Below are 13,600 nucleotides of genomic sequence, written 5' to 3'. Positions count from 1 at the left end.
AGACCTTTTGAACAAAATAAATGAAATCCATTCTCATTTCATATTAAGCCATTAACAAAATGACATTTTAATCTTTAAAGATTTAACAAGTGGTAATTCGAAATATAAAAATTTTAAAAATATTATATTTCTCATTTTATAAAACAAAGATAACAATAAAACTCAAATGTTTAATCCCTTTATCATCAACATAAGTTCTTTAATAAAACTTATAATGTAAGTCTCAAGTGTCATTTTACCAACTAATATTTAAAATAAGATTTTTAGAAAATAACATGACACTTCATATGCAATACAATGTTTTAGTACATGGAGATTTCCGCACTTGTTTGTCCTCATAAGTACGAACAGACATATATGTAAATAATTCATATCTTAACCCAAATCATGCTCTTAGAGAAAATCTCTCGAGAAAAATAAGTTTAATCAACTTGCCTCTAGTCCAAGCTTCAAACTATTACTACGATACTCTAATTTGTTTAAAATGCCCAAATGTCGTCACAAGTCGATATCTACATTTATGAGTTCACATATATCATTAACATGTCACAACAATACCAGTTAAACCAATTAAGCGCCTAGCACTTAGGTCCAACTTCACAACTTTCACAAAAATCCTTATTTCACCATTTGAAGGCCAACCCTTGAATATTAACTCCAATTCATCCATTAAATGTGTTATGGAATCTAGTCCTTCCATTAGAAACTCAAAAGGTTGTCGTTCAAATGAATCCAACACTTTTCATATTCCCTACTATCACGAGCGTGATTTCTGTCCGCCGAAACCAGCCTGCGCGGCAGCCGCCGAAAATTATCTTTAGAAGCAAACCCTAGAAAATTCCTCTTTGGTGTTCTTAGTTAATTTGATGAAATCTAGCAAACCCAAGGATGTTGCAGTGTTAATACTAGTGTTTCTCAACATTAATTAGTATAAAACATGGATAAAAACTCACCTTGGATTGTATGGAATGCCCATGGCCAAGAACTTCTCTCTCTTAAGCCCCAAAACCTTCAAAATCTTTTTTCTTTTCTCTCCCTGAAACTCCCTCTATTTATAGAACATGAGTCTGTGTGGGTGGCCTGCCTAGGCCAGGTATCCTGCGGGGGCCACGTAACCTGGCCACGCAGCTTAAGCCCTCTCTTCTCCTCTTCCTCCCTTCTTCTGGAATGGGCCACGTAGCCTGCGTGGGCCATGCATCTTGGCTACGCAGGGCTTTAGTGATTTTTCTTATCTTTTCTATTCAATTTTTCAAAGCTATTTCCTTAGACACATAACTTAGGGACTCTGAACCTCGTGACTTTTATGTCCAAGTATTGTGATGATCCTGATATCCTTGTGTGGGCCAGCATATGCTTCGAGGTCTCACTAAGTATTTTCTTAAGCTCGAGTTAGGCTTAATCTTGTTAAAAATTTATGGGGCTTTACACTTTGAAGATCGGGTCAACCCATTTTGACAACTCTAATCGTACATTACATAGAAATAAGGAATTCATGATAATGTGTTTCACAACTTATATGTTTCTTAGTTTGCATTCACCAGTGATTGTTCATGTGACAAATAATTGAAGCTCCTCCCTTCTTGTATGTATATATAGTACGGGGTTTAATTTTCATTTGACACGACATGAAATAAAAGGAGATCATAGACATGGAGCCATGGATTGGCCATGCTAATTCATCTTCCTGACAGACAGAAAAATTAAATTAGGGTCCTATTTCACGTAGTAGAATTAAAATGAACGAGGTACAACATACTTTAATCGAAACTTCTATGCAGCTTCAGAATTTGCTATTATGAGCCACGTGGGTGTAATGACTTATAGGATGTAACTACATTTAATATAGTAGTCGCCCTAAATTTAATACTACTTACTTTCACTCTGACAAAGAGAATTGAATGAATGAAGAAAAAATGCATGTGTATCTTTTTACGAGGTACTCAATAGTCGGAATCAGAAATTAAAGTGTATGAATATTAAATCTATCATTAAATTTATAACTCATTTAGTTATTGATTTGTAATTAAATATTTATATATATTTAATAAATTTTCTAATACAAATTTAAAATTTAAGCAAAAAAATTAAGAAATTCGTCGGAACACATATCTAATACTCTAGCTATACCCGAGTCATTACTATAAGTTTCTGAAAACCTTTGAATCCACGCAACAACCCTTCGTACAGTGTACTGAAAAAAGCAAACATTATTTTACGTAAATATTGCAACTGTCCAAATGAATGTGAATATGTAGAATATAGCTTTGCTTCTGTCGATAATTAGAATGGTCCAACATGGAAGACAAGATTGGAACCATGTGCGAGGGTCCAAAACTATTTATAATTTCTGCTGACCTTTTTTGACTTTTTAAATACTTACATTTTTTTAAGCTTTGGTCATTCTGTCAAAAGCCAATTCCTTGGGTCAAAAAATATGTTTTTTTAACCGAACAACTTTAATTTAGTTTTTGAAGTTTTTCAAATACTTGTTTAAACCTAACGGTAAAGTAAAAAAGTGAACATAGCAAAGCTGAACGTTAGGCCATAATTCATTTTCCTAATAGTGTTTTCTGTATTTTCACGCGAAGTTGCTTATGCTGTATTTGGAAGAATTAAATTAGGTCAGCAAGTCGAAGTTGGAATGTCCTTTTTAGCATCTTTGAGAAATTGGTTAATTTTCAAAGCTACCATTTATAGGATATGGTTGTTTTAATCGTAATTAGGCGTCATGTCGTTACAGAGGCGGAGCCAAAATTTAGAGTTTATGAGTTGGGGATTCTAGTCCTTCTAATAGCCCGTTTGGCCAAGCTGCAAAAATCAACTTATTTTGAGAAGTACTTTTTTTTAAAAGTGTTTTTGGTGAGAAGCAGTTTATATTTGACTAATTAGTTTGAAAAACACTTCTGATCAGCAATTAGTGTTTGGCAAAGCTTTAAAAAACTATTTCTAAGTGTATTTTTCTCAAAAGTGCTTCTCAAAAAAGTGCTTTCGGATGGAAGCTACTTTTTTCTGCTTCTCCAAAACTGTTTCTGCTTCTCCTCAAAAGCACTTTTTTGTCCTTCTAAAAGCTTGGCCAAACACCTCAATTTTTGGCCAAAAGTGCTTTTGGCGGAAAAAAACACTTTTGGCCAAACAGGCTATAAGTTACTAGGTTCTAAAGTAATAATTTCTATATATTCAATAAATTTTTTAAGACAAATACATTATTTGAATCAAAGCAATTGAGTTCGGTCGAATCCGTAGTCAATGGGCTAGCTCCGCCCATGCATGTCAACATACAATATTGGTAAATTTTTGTCAATACTTCACGAACTTAATAAACAGTGTTATAATTTGGTTCAAGGACAAAGTTATTTCAGGAGTATAGTTCCTGGATCATTTTTACATTTTATCCAAGGATATCTAATTTAGGGATTATTTATCTAACCTCCCAAGTAGAATAAAATAATACTAAGTTTAAGGTATCCTAAGATGAGTTAATACCTCCAATCGAATAAAGTACTCTTTCATTCACTTTTACTTCTCTATTTTGAACTTTTCACATTTCTTAAAGAAATAATAATTGTAGTATGTATTTTATCGTATAACTCCTAATAATAATAATAGTATTTTGAAAAATTTTGGGAAATAATTTTGAAAATTAATAATTAATGATAAAGATTAAACAGAAAAAAAAATCGTCTTTCTCTTAATTTAGTATAGTGGACAAATAAATGTGAAAATGTAGTGGACAAGTAAAAGTGATCGAAGTGAGTATAAATTTAGCTAGCGTTTAGCCATAAATTCCCAAATTTATTTTGAAAAATCTGATTTGGGCGAAGTTTAGTTAGAAAATTAAAATTTATTTGGACATAATTTTTCAAAACATATTTCACTTTAAAAAAAAAACATGAAATGTGACTTATACCTATAAGTTCTATAAACTATCAAAAATTCCCAGTAATACCAAACAAACATACTTGCTAATCATGTATATGCAGAACCTTCATCGATAACATTCATTATCATTATCACAAATCATAGTCCTGAACATAAATACGTTTGATATAAAATTATCATTTTTATAATGAACTACATAGTACACTATTCTAAATTTACATTCAAACTTTATCTTTGCGGTGGATTGCCACAGATTGGTACAACACCTTTGACGAAGGTTTTCTTCTGTTTATAGAGAAAGGCAAAGTCGCGTGATATGGACTAGTTGGGTCATAATAATAGAAAGTGAGCTTTTCTATAAAATACAAAGTTTGGGGTAATTTTTGAAATTTTTTAAAAAATCAAACGACAATATTTTGGGCCAAAAATAAATCTTGAGCTGATTTTGGGATTTGAAAATTTGCCAAAATATGAATAAAATCTTTAAACAAATAAGTATTTGCCAATAAAATTTGAATTTTTTGTGATAAAATCTATGACCAAACGAGGGTTAGTGGGCGTTGGACATAAGAATTGTAAAATTCTAAAAAAAAGTGAAAAAATTTTCAAGTAAAAATGATATTTGAAAATTAGAGTTGTGTTTGGACATAAATATAACTTTGAATTATTTTTAAAATTTTTTGAGTGATTTGAGTGAAAATTTTGAAAAATATCTCATATTATTCCATGAACTCGTTCGATTGTTTTTGCAGTCCCGAAATTAAAGTCACGACTTTTCAACTCGTGCTACTGAACCATCCCAATCATCATTAGTTGCTTTGCTGTAATGGAATTTCGTGCTAACATTTTTTAAACTTTTGATCTTTTTCAAAAAGAAAATTGTCAAATGACTCAAAAACTAATGATTTAGCTAGCGTTTGGACCCGGGTGGCTCACGGGGAGGCTAGTAAAGCCTTTGCTTTAGGCCCCCTAAATTTTAGGCTCCAAAAGTATTTTTAGTTGTAGATTTACTATTTCGCTTAAACAATATTGAAGTTTATAGAATACTAAATCCTTATAAAAAGGAAAAGAAGGACTATCTATTTTTTAACAATAGAAATATTTTAGAACTTTGAATTAAAATACTCAAATCTTCATATTGATAGATAATATTTTTACAATAAGATCCAAGGTAACCAAATGTAAATACGTGGCATACATCTTATTAACTTGAATTTTCTTACCAATGGGTATATTAATATTATATTTTATAAGATAATTATACTATAGACAAAAAGAAAGAAAGAAAAAAGGAACCAAGGTAATATTAATACTATATTTTGAAAGATAGTTATACTATAGATAAAAAAAATTAAGGCCCTCACGAGTTTTATTAAGACTTCTTTGAGTATAACAGTGGAAAAATTGTACGATGGACTTTAGACTTTTTACAAATATTAAGTTGACTTTGTATGTACTAAGTTGTCTTTGTATCACTTGCTTCTAATATTAAGTGGACATCAATTTCAACATTTGTTCCTAAATGTTTACATGATAGAATTCACTTGTAAAAATTCTCTAATTTCATCTTCAAACCCTCCAAAATACTTGGCCCCTAATCTTTACAGCAAATTTCATGAAGTCACGACGAACTCGAATATACCCGTTCATCCAAGAATCAACTGTCCAAGCGCTCTTCCCAATGTAATAGGGAATACCAAATGCGTCTACACCATACCCCGTAAGGTGGAGGGCATGGCATTGAATTTTGTTTGAACCCGGAACCAAAATGGGGAGCTCAACTGGCCTAGGGCACCAAACAGCCTGATACAGGAAACAAGAAACAAGAAACAGATAATAAAAAGGAAAAGAAGAGTCTCAAGCTGTTAATTTTGTAAAAAGATAAAAATATTAAAGTTTTACCATTCCTTGATGGGTAAGCAAGGATGGATAAACATTAATTGAAGTAGTAACAGGCTCAAAATCCAAAGCATCAGTCACTTCATCCTCCTCTAGATATTCTCAACCCGAAATTCCAATTTTCAGGAAGCCCGAAAACACAAGTGTAAGCAAATGTCGACGAGTCTTTATAAACATAACCAAATCACAAATATACAAATTCCAAATTACCTGACTCAAAGGACACATGCATAGTCGTATCTAATGGACAAAATAGGGATAATCAGTCTCCCTATGCAATCCCTTATCCATAATGTAAGGATAAGCATGTTTAAACAGGGAGGGTAGAATTTGCCCTCGAAACACACTCCATCAGTTTAGACTTTGAGAAGTCAGTAGCATCATTATCTGCAGGGGTGGCTCAAGGAGGAGGTTAGTAAAGTCTTTGCTTTAGGCCCCTTAAATTTTGGGGGCCTAAAAATATTTTTAGTTGTGGATTTACTATTTCGCTTAAAAATATTGAAGTTTATAGAAAAAAAATAATACTAAATCCTTATAAAAATGAAAAGAAGGACTATCTATTTTTTAACAATGGAAATATTTTAGAACTTTGAATAAGATACTCAAATCTTCATATTGATAAATAATATTTCTTTACAATAAGATCCAAGGTAACCAAATGTAAATACGTGGCTAACATCTTATTAACTTGAATTTTCTTACCAATGGGTATATTAATGTTATATTTTATAAGATAACTACACTATAAACAAAAAGAAAGAAAGAAAAAAAAGGAACCAAGATAATATTAATACTATATTTTGCAAGATAACTATATTATAGACAAAAACAATCAAGGTCTCGTATTAAAATTTAGTTTTAGGCCACGAGTTTTATTAAGACGTCTTTGGTTTGGACATAAATGTAGTTAAAAACTTGAAAAAATAAATTTTTGAAGATGAGTTGAAAGTTAAAATTATGTTTAAAATTGTGTTACTGCTTAGTGAGAAATAATAAAATCTTACATGATTTCTCATTTTTTAAAAGAAAAGATTTTATATGGGCAAACGAGTCATCATAATTCAAGTGAATAAACAAATGGGGAGGATTATTATTTGCTCGTTTTATATTAGCAACAATACCTTTGACTCTCCCTATGTGAACCATGGGTGTCTAATCTTTTTCACGCGCATTATTTTAATTTGTTGATAACTGATCGGAAGTCTTTTCATCTTGTTTATAATCGAGGATCTATCGAAAATCGTATTTTTGTGCTTTCAGAATAAAAATATGATACGTACACCATATTCTTGTCAGACTCTACTTATCAGAATTCATTAGGTTTATTGATGTTGCTAGTGAGACCGGTACACAAAGGGAGTATATTTTCATATACCTATTCTAATTTAAGTTGTAGTGCTAAACTATTAGTAATGATTACAGTGCTCATTCATTTCACTTCTAAATGTTCTCTCTTAGACGAAAAGTTTTTATTTTGTGTCTCATACAACTGACACTAGTTATATGAGGCTCTTTTTTGTCTCGCTATTTAACCAAAAATAGGGGTTTCGGTCAAAGCTTAATTTTAGAAGAACTCAGGTTACTGATAACCAAATATAAATGGAAATAATTGATGAAAATAATAACTGAATAGAAAACAAAGTAAATCAGTATATTCCAATAGTATTTCGTGTCCTTATAAATGTTCAGTCCTCACCTTTTATAGCTATCTCTAAGTAATACGTTTTGTTTACTCATAATAGAGTCATTATGGACAATTAATGGCATTTAATGTAACGTTATTTTTGGTAATCATAACTGATTCAATATAGATTCCATAACGTTTTCCGTGATTAATGCCTATTAATTACTGATAATACGTATCTATACCCCTTTTGCTATTTAGGTTCATTCTTTTGATGTGACTTCTGAATATCAATAAGTTCGAGCGCCTTTCCTTTCTGACTTCCTTGAATCTTTGCCCGTACTTGCTGAAGCTCGTGCCTCCTCAACTATTCTTTGCCAACTGTCATTCTTTTACCAGTCCACGTGTCATGACATGTCACCTCACAATGAACTTAATTTTTTCCAATACAGATAGTCTCCCCACTTGCCATTTATTCTTCAATAGAATATTTGGGAAGTGGATCTTATTAAAGCGGGAATATTTGCCGCCATTATTTCTTCTCTAGAACTGACACTTCATATGTCACTTCCATTTAATGTTCGTAACAAGTGGCGTCCCCCGAATGTTTCTGCAACTTTTCAGCGCCTTTTAGGGCTTTTTATGGCTCCATCAATCATGAAGCAACATCTTCCATCATGACGTTTCCATCATTACACCTTTGCCTTGACGGTTGCTTCTAAGTATAAATATAACTTTTTGTCTTTGTCTTTCTCATAAAAAGTTTTATAATATTCAGTTCTTGTTTTCTTCTTCCTCGTACTACTATGTCTTCTTCAAATCCTAACCCTCGAAGAGTCCCCATTGTTGATAACCTTCCTCTTGATCCTGTTAGAAGTAGGAGAGGAGGAAGACTTTGTAGTTTAGGGTCTTCATCGTCACGAGGCCCTTCTATTCCTTCAGTGAGTTCTACTCCACCTTCTAGAACTAGAGGTTCTCTCTCCCAGAGGTTTTCGTCCAGAAATAAAGACTCTAATGAACCTCTTCGTGAGCCATTGGTAGACAAAATTTTCCCTGCTGAATTATCTTTTTATACCGATAAAGAATCAATCAGAAACCAAGTTTCTTCTATGTCTTCTTTAGATCGTGTTGATATTTAACCATCTCAAATCACTGAAGGTCTGATCTTTGTTGTTCGTAGGGATTGCCATTGGAGGCATGCTTTCCCCATTATAATTCCCAATGCAAACCAAAGGATTACATCTTACTTGACTGGGTTTTCTTTCGTATATACATACCCTTTTACACTGAATTTCAAGCCCCCTATTGATCCTGTTATCATCGAATTCTATCGTTTTTTCAACATTTGTTTAGGACAAATTGGTCCCATCGTGTGGAGGGGTATTTCTTGCTTGAGGCATTTAGCCAATATGGCTAGTTTGCCTTTTACTTTCTTTCATCTAATTCATCTCTACTCTCCTAAACTTTTCCGCCAAGGGGTTTTTACTTTAGTAGCGAGAAGTAAGAGAGTGTTGGTTAGCCCCGGGGATGATAAAGACCGTGGCTGGTATGCCAGGTTTGTTGCTTCCCCCACTGTTGGTCTAGTGAGTCAAGAAAATGTTCTATTTCCTGAGAAGTGGAATTTTGCACGTAAGTTTTCTTTTTATAACTTTTTCTACCCTTTTCTCAATTTTTATTGCTACCATTTTAACTTTTTCCTCTTTTTCAGCAACCATGGGAACTGTTGATGAGATTCCCAATTTCCATGGTTGGGTAGCAAAGTTATTGAATGCTGCTCCGATTGAAGGTAGATCTTGAAAAAACCTTTCACATCGGTTTGGTTGGAAAGTGAAGACTCATGATAAATGTTTTTTCTCTTATATCCTTCATACTTTCATTCACTTTTTCCTTTGGAATTTGTTTTGATCCTTCTTTTTATCAGGATTCCATTCGAGGTATAAGTGTTGATGCCATCATAGCTTCCAGAGTTTCTTTGGAAAGAGCTCAAGAGATAATCTTGGGTTCTTCATCGAAAAGGAAGGCTGCTGCAGTCCAAGATTCTGAAGAGGATGAGGAATAGGATAAGATAGTTCTTTGATAAAAAGTCCACGGGCCAGAAGACGCATCTTTTCAGACGATAAAGCGTCTCCTCCCTGTTCTGTTTCCATTAACGAGCCTGTTGAAGCCACCATGGTAATCTCTAATGATGACACTCCCGCAGCTGCTCGTGACTCTGACGATCAGCTTTTTGCTTATGGGTTTGATAGTGACAATTTGGGTTTAGTTTCTGATGAAGTTCCCCTTGCCTCATTTTCCATGCCTGCTCATGTGACATCTTCTTTACCAGTTATAACTGATGTCGTTGCTGCTCCGCCCCAAGCTGTTTTGACTTCTTCTATAGTTCCTCCTACAACTGTCCATCATACTGAAGTTGGTTCCTCAAGTGTAAGTGGAGCTATGAAGCAAGTTATCATCGAGGTCGGGCTGATGTGTGGTTGAAACCTCTGATTGGTCCAGTTGAAAAGTCCAAGCTTGAGAGTCACAACTCTTTGACTTGGATGAATGACATAGTGCAGTAATCATTAAAGGTATTCCTTTTCATACTTTATTACACCCTTCTTCTATTAAGGTTCTTACCCTTTTTTAGATCAATCTTGTTGGCATAGAGATGATGAAGAGGGTTTCCTATACAGAGCAGTTAATGCATGATTATGAAATTAAAGCAGACAACTGGAGAGAACAATATGAAAGCCTTCAAATTGATATGGAAGTGTTAGAAGAAAGCAAGTGCATCTTAGAGCAACAATTGAAGGTTTTGACTTCAAAGTTAGCAGTTGAGAAGGCTTCCTCAAATCAAGTTGACAATGACAAGAATCTCCTCGAACATTTTTTTCTGGGCAACTCTCCAAGGTCAGTGAAGAGATCAGAGAACTGAAGGCTCTGCTAAGTGAGAAAGAGGTTTACGCCGGTGAACTTGTGCAAACACTTACTCAGACCCAAGAAGATCTCCGTGAGTCTTCTGATAAGGTCCGTTTTTTAGAAAGTTCACGTGCTCCTCTTCAAGCTTCTTATGATTCTTCCTTGGCTGAGAATGAAAAGCTCAAAAACGAGATTGATCAATGAGAGAGAGATTACAAGATTTTTGAGGACAAGATTGCTATTGAAGTGAGTTGGGCAATTTTGAACACATGCCACGACACCCTTGTGTTGGCTAGCCAAGAGGGTTTTAACTTGGATGCTGAGTTAGCTAAAATAAAAGAGACTATTGAAAAGACTCAGCAAGACCAAGACTTTCCTTCTCACATGGCTGATACTCCCGAGCGCGTTAAAGATGATATGGGTACGGTGAATGCTCCAACTCCTTCAAGCCAAATCGAACCTTCTGCTACTAGTAACACTGCTTTAGATCCTTCTTTAGCCCTAAGTGAAAGTTTATGAAATATGACTTTTCTTTTTTTTTTCTTTTTGGTGGAATGTGGTTTCAACCCTCGGTCCCATTTGAGGGTTTAGGTTTTGGAAATAACAAGTCCCCAGACCTTTTCGGGGCATTTTGTATAAATGACAAATAGTTTACGACTAGGTTCATACTTAGTCTAAACTTTAATGTTAAGAAGTTTTTGTTTTAACTTAATTATCTTAAGCTTCTGTTTTTCTCGTTCTTGCCTTTATACTCAATGACTTGTTAGTTAATTCGTGGGTTTATGTTTCCTTTTTGTATTTTTTTTTTGTTTTATAAAATGCTTTATTAACTTCATGGATGTCTGAATCAAACATGAATTTTATAAAAGATGGCCCCTTTATACCCGACATTTAATGAAGAAGACGTCTCAACTTCATAATGGTGTAAATATACGAAAAAGAAATAGGAACATGCATGTTTCTTGAAATAACTTTGATAAAGTTTTCATCAGAACTTTGTCAAGTTTAAGTAACATCTTACATGTATTTAAATATCTTCTATAACTTTTTGTAACTGTTTTGATTAAAACAGATTTGTAAAAAAGGAAATAAAATACAAGGATTTTTTTGTTTAACCCATGACTAAACATTGCCTTTAACCTAGACATCATAAGATTGTTAAATCTGTATGAAGGTTTTTTGATTGGCTTGTGTTATTGGCTCGTGACTTTGCTCTGCACTTTTGATGAGTTGACTTTTGGGCTTGACTTGAATTTAACTTGCATTCAATCTTCTTTGCCTTCTTTATACATATGTCCTATGTATATTATATAGTCCCCAAGTGTTTGAGCTTTGAAGTATGAAATCTCAAGCACTCGATTACTCCTATCATGCGGTCCTTTTCCTGAAAAAGAAAAACATACGGGACTCGGAAGTACGATTTTAGATGAAGACTAATTAACCCGTTTGAATTTCTATCAGAATAGTTGTAACCCTAGACCGAAAATTTATATTTTTCCACGTGTCTTGCAGGTCGTGATTAATCACTTAGTATGTGTTAGCTTTTTGACTATCATCTAAAGTCATTAGTAAAATTTTAACAATTCAAAAATAAAATTTTAAAATGAGGGTACCTGCCCATGGATACTTCCTTTCCTTAGAAATAGTATCTCTTTAGATGAACAACATTCCAATGTGAAGGTAAAATCTTGTCATCCATTGTTTCCAACTCGTATGCTCCTTTTCCTATGATACCGTGAATCTTATAAGGTCCTTCCCAAGTTGGACTTAATTTTCCCGCATTAGCCGCTCTCGTGGATTGAAAAACCTTCTTGAGTACGAAGTCCCCAATCTTGAAGTATTTTAGACGAGCTTTCGGATTATAGTATCGTTTCATAACTTGTTTTTGCACTGTCATCCTTATTAATGCAGCTTCCCTTCTTTCTTCAAGTAAATCTAGGTTTATTCGCATTTCTTCTTCATTAGATTCCTCAGTTGCTTGTGTATATCTCGTGCTTGACTCCCCTATCTCGACTGGAATTAAGGCTTCAGCTCTATATACAAGTGAGAACGGTGTTTTTCTCATACTTGTTTTTGTTGTTGTTGTGTGGTAAGCTCACAAAACACCAGGTAACACCTCTGGCCAATTGCCTTTGGATTCCTCCAATATTTTCTTCAAATTGTTAATAATGACTTTATTCGTTGATTCACCTTGTCCATTGCCCATCGGATGGTAAGGTGTTGAAGTAATTCTTTTAATCTGCCAACTCTGGAAAAAAATTGTGATTTGTGCGCCTATAAATTGTGGGCCGTTATCACATACGATTTCCTTTGGTACGCCGAATCGGCATATGATATTTCGCCAAATAAAATCTCCGACTTCTTTTTCTCGTACCTGTTTAAAAGCACCTGCTTCTACCACTTAGTAAAGTAATCAGTGAGTACTAGCAAAAATCTTACCTTGCCTTTTGCTTGTGGTAGTGGACCCACGATATCCATTCCCCACTTCATAAAAGGCTATTACCGGATGTAACAAATCTGCAGGTCTATGCATATTGTTACCGTATCTTTGGCACTTGTCACATTTAGCCATAAAATTTTCCGCTTCTTCTTCCATTTTGGGCCAATAATAGCCTGCTCTAATTATGGTTTTCACTAAAGATCTTCCTCCTGCGTGATTTCCACAATGCCCCTCGTATATTTCTCTCATCACATAATCCGTTTGAGAAGGTTCGAGGCATCTTGCTAAAGGACCACCGAACATTTTACGATAAAGATTGCCTTGCTTTAAACAGTACCAAGCAACTTTTTTACGAAGCGCATGAGCCTTCTTCTTATCTTCAGGGATAATTTCGTACTGCAAAAAAAGTGAAAATCTCATTCCTCCAATTCCAAGTTAAATTATTAAAATTTACCTCGTTTTGGTCTTGATCAAGTACTGAATGGAATAGATGAATTACAAAATCATTTTCATCATTTGTCACTTCCGCTGCAGATGCAAGATTAGCTAAGGCGTCTGCCTAGACATTTTCTTCGCGTGGTATCTACACAACTTTCCAGGTTTGGAATTACCTAACTAGATCACGTGCCTTTTCCAAGTACTGCTACATTCTTACTTCTCTAGCTGAGTAAGTACCCATCATTTGGTTAACTACGAGCTATGAATCGCTTTTGGTTACAACTAGTTCTACGCCAATCTCTCGTGCCAGTTCTAAACCTGCAATCACAGCTTTATACTCTGCCTCACTGTTAGTAACATGGTGACATTTTATGGCTTGTCGTATATTTACACCCGTAGGTGGTACGAAAACAATTCCTAGG

The 13,600-nt window shown here is 34.2% G+C and overlaps 1 long non-coding RNA gene across 1 annotated transcript; it reads right to left on the bottom strand.

The window, feature by feature from the left end:
* Positions 1 to 407: 407 nt before the first annotated feature.
* Positions 408 to 1,013, bottom strand: LOC138889079 (uncharacterized). Its single transcript, XR_011406643.1, has 2 exons — positions 954 to 1,013; positions 408 to 873 (listed from the first exon to the last, which is right to left on the bottom strand). It is a non-coding gene; the product is annotated as an uncharacterized lncRNA (long non-coding RNA).
* Positions 1,014 to 13,600: the final 12,587 nt, after the last annotated feature.

This window comes from Nicotiana sylvestris, chromosome 4 (assembly GCF_000393655.2).
Source record: "Nicotiana sylvestris chromosome 4, ASM39365v2, whole genome shotgun sequence".
NCBI lineage: Eukaryota > Viridiplantae > Streptophyta > Magnoliopsida > Solanales > Solanaceae > Nicotiana > Nicotiana sylvestris.
This window is presented reverse-complemented; position numbering and strand designations above follow the sequence as displayed.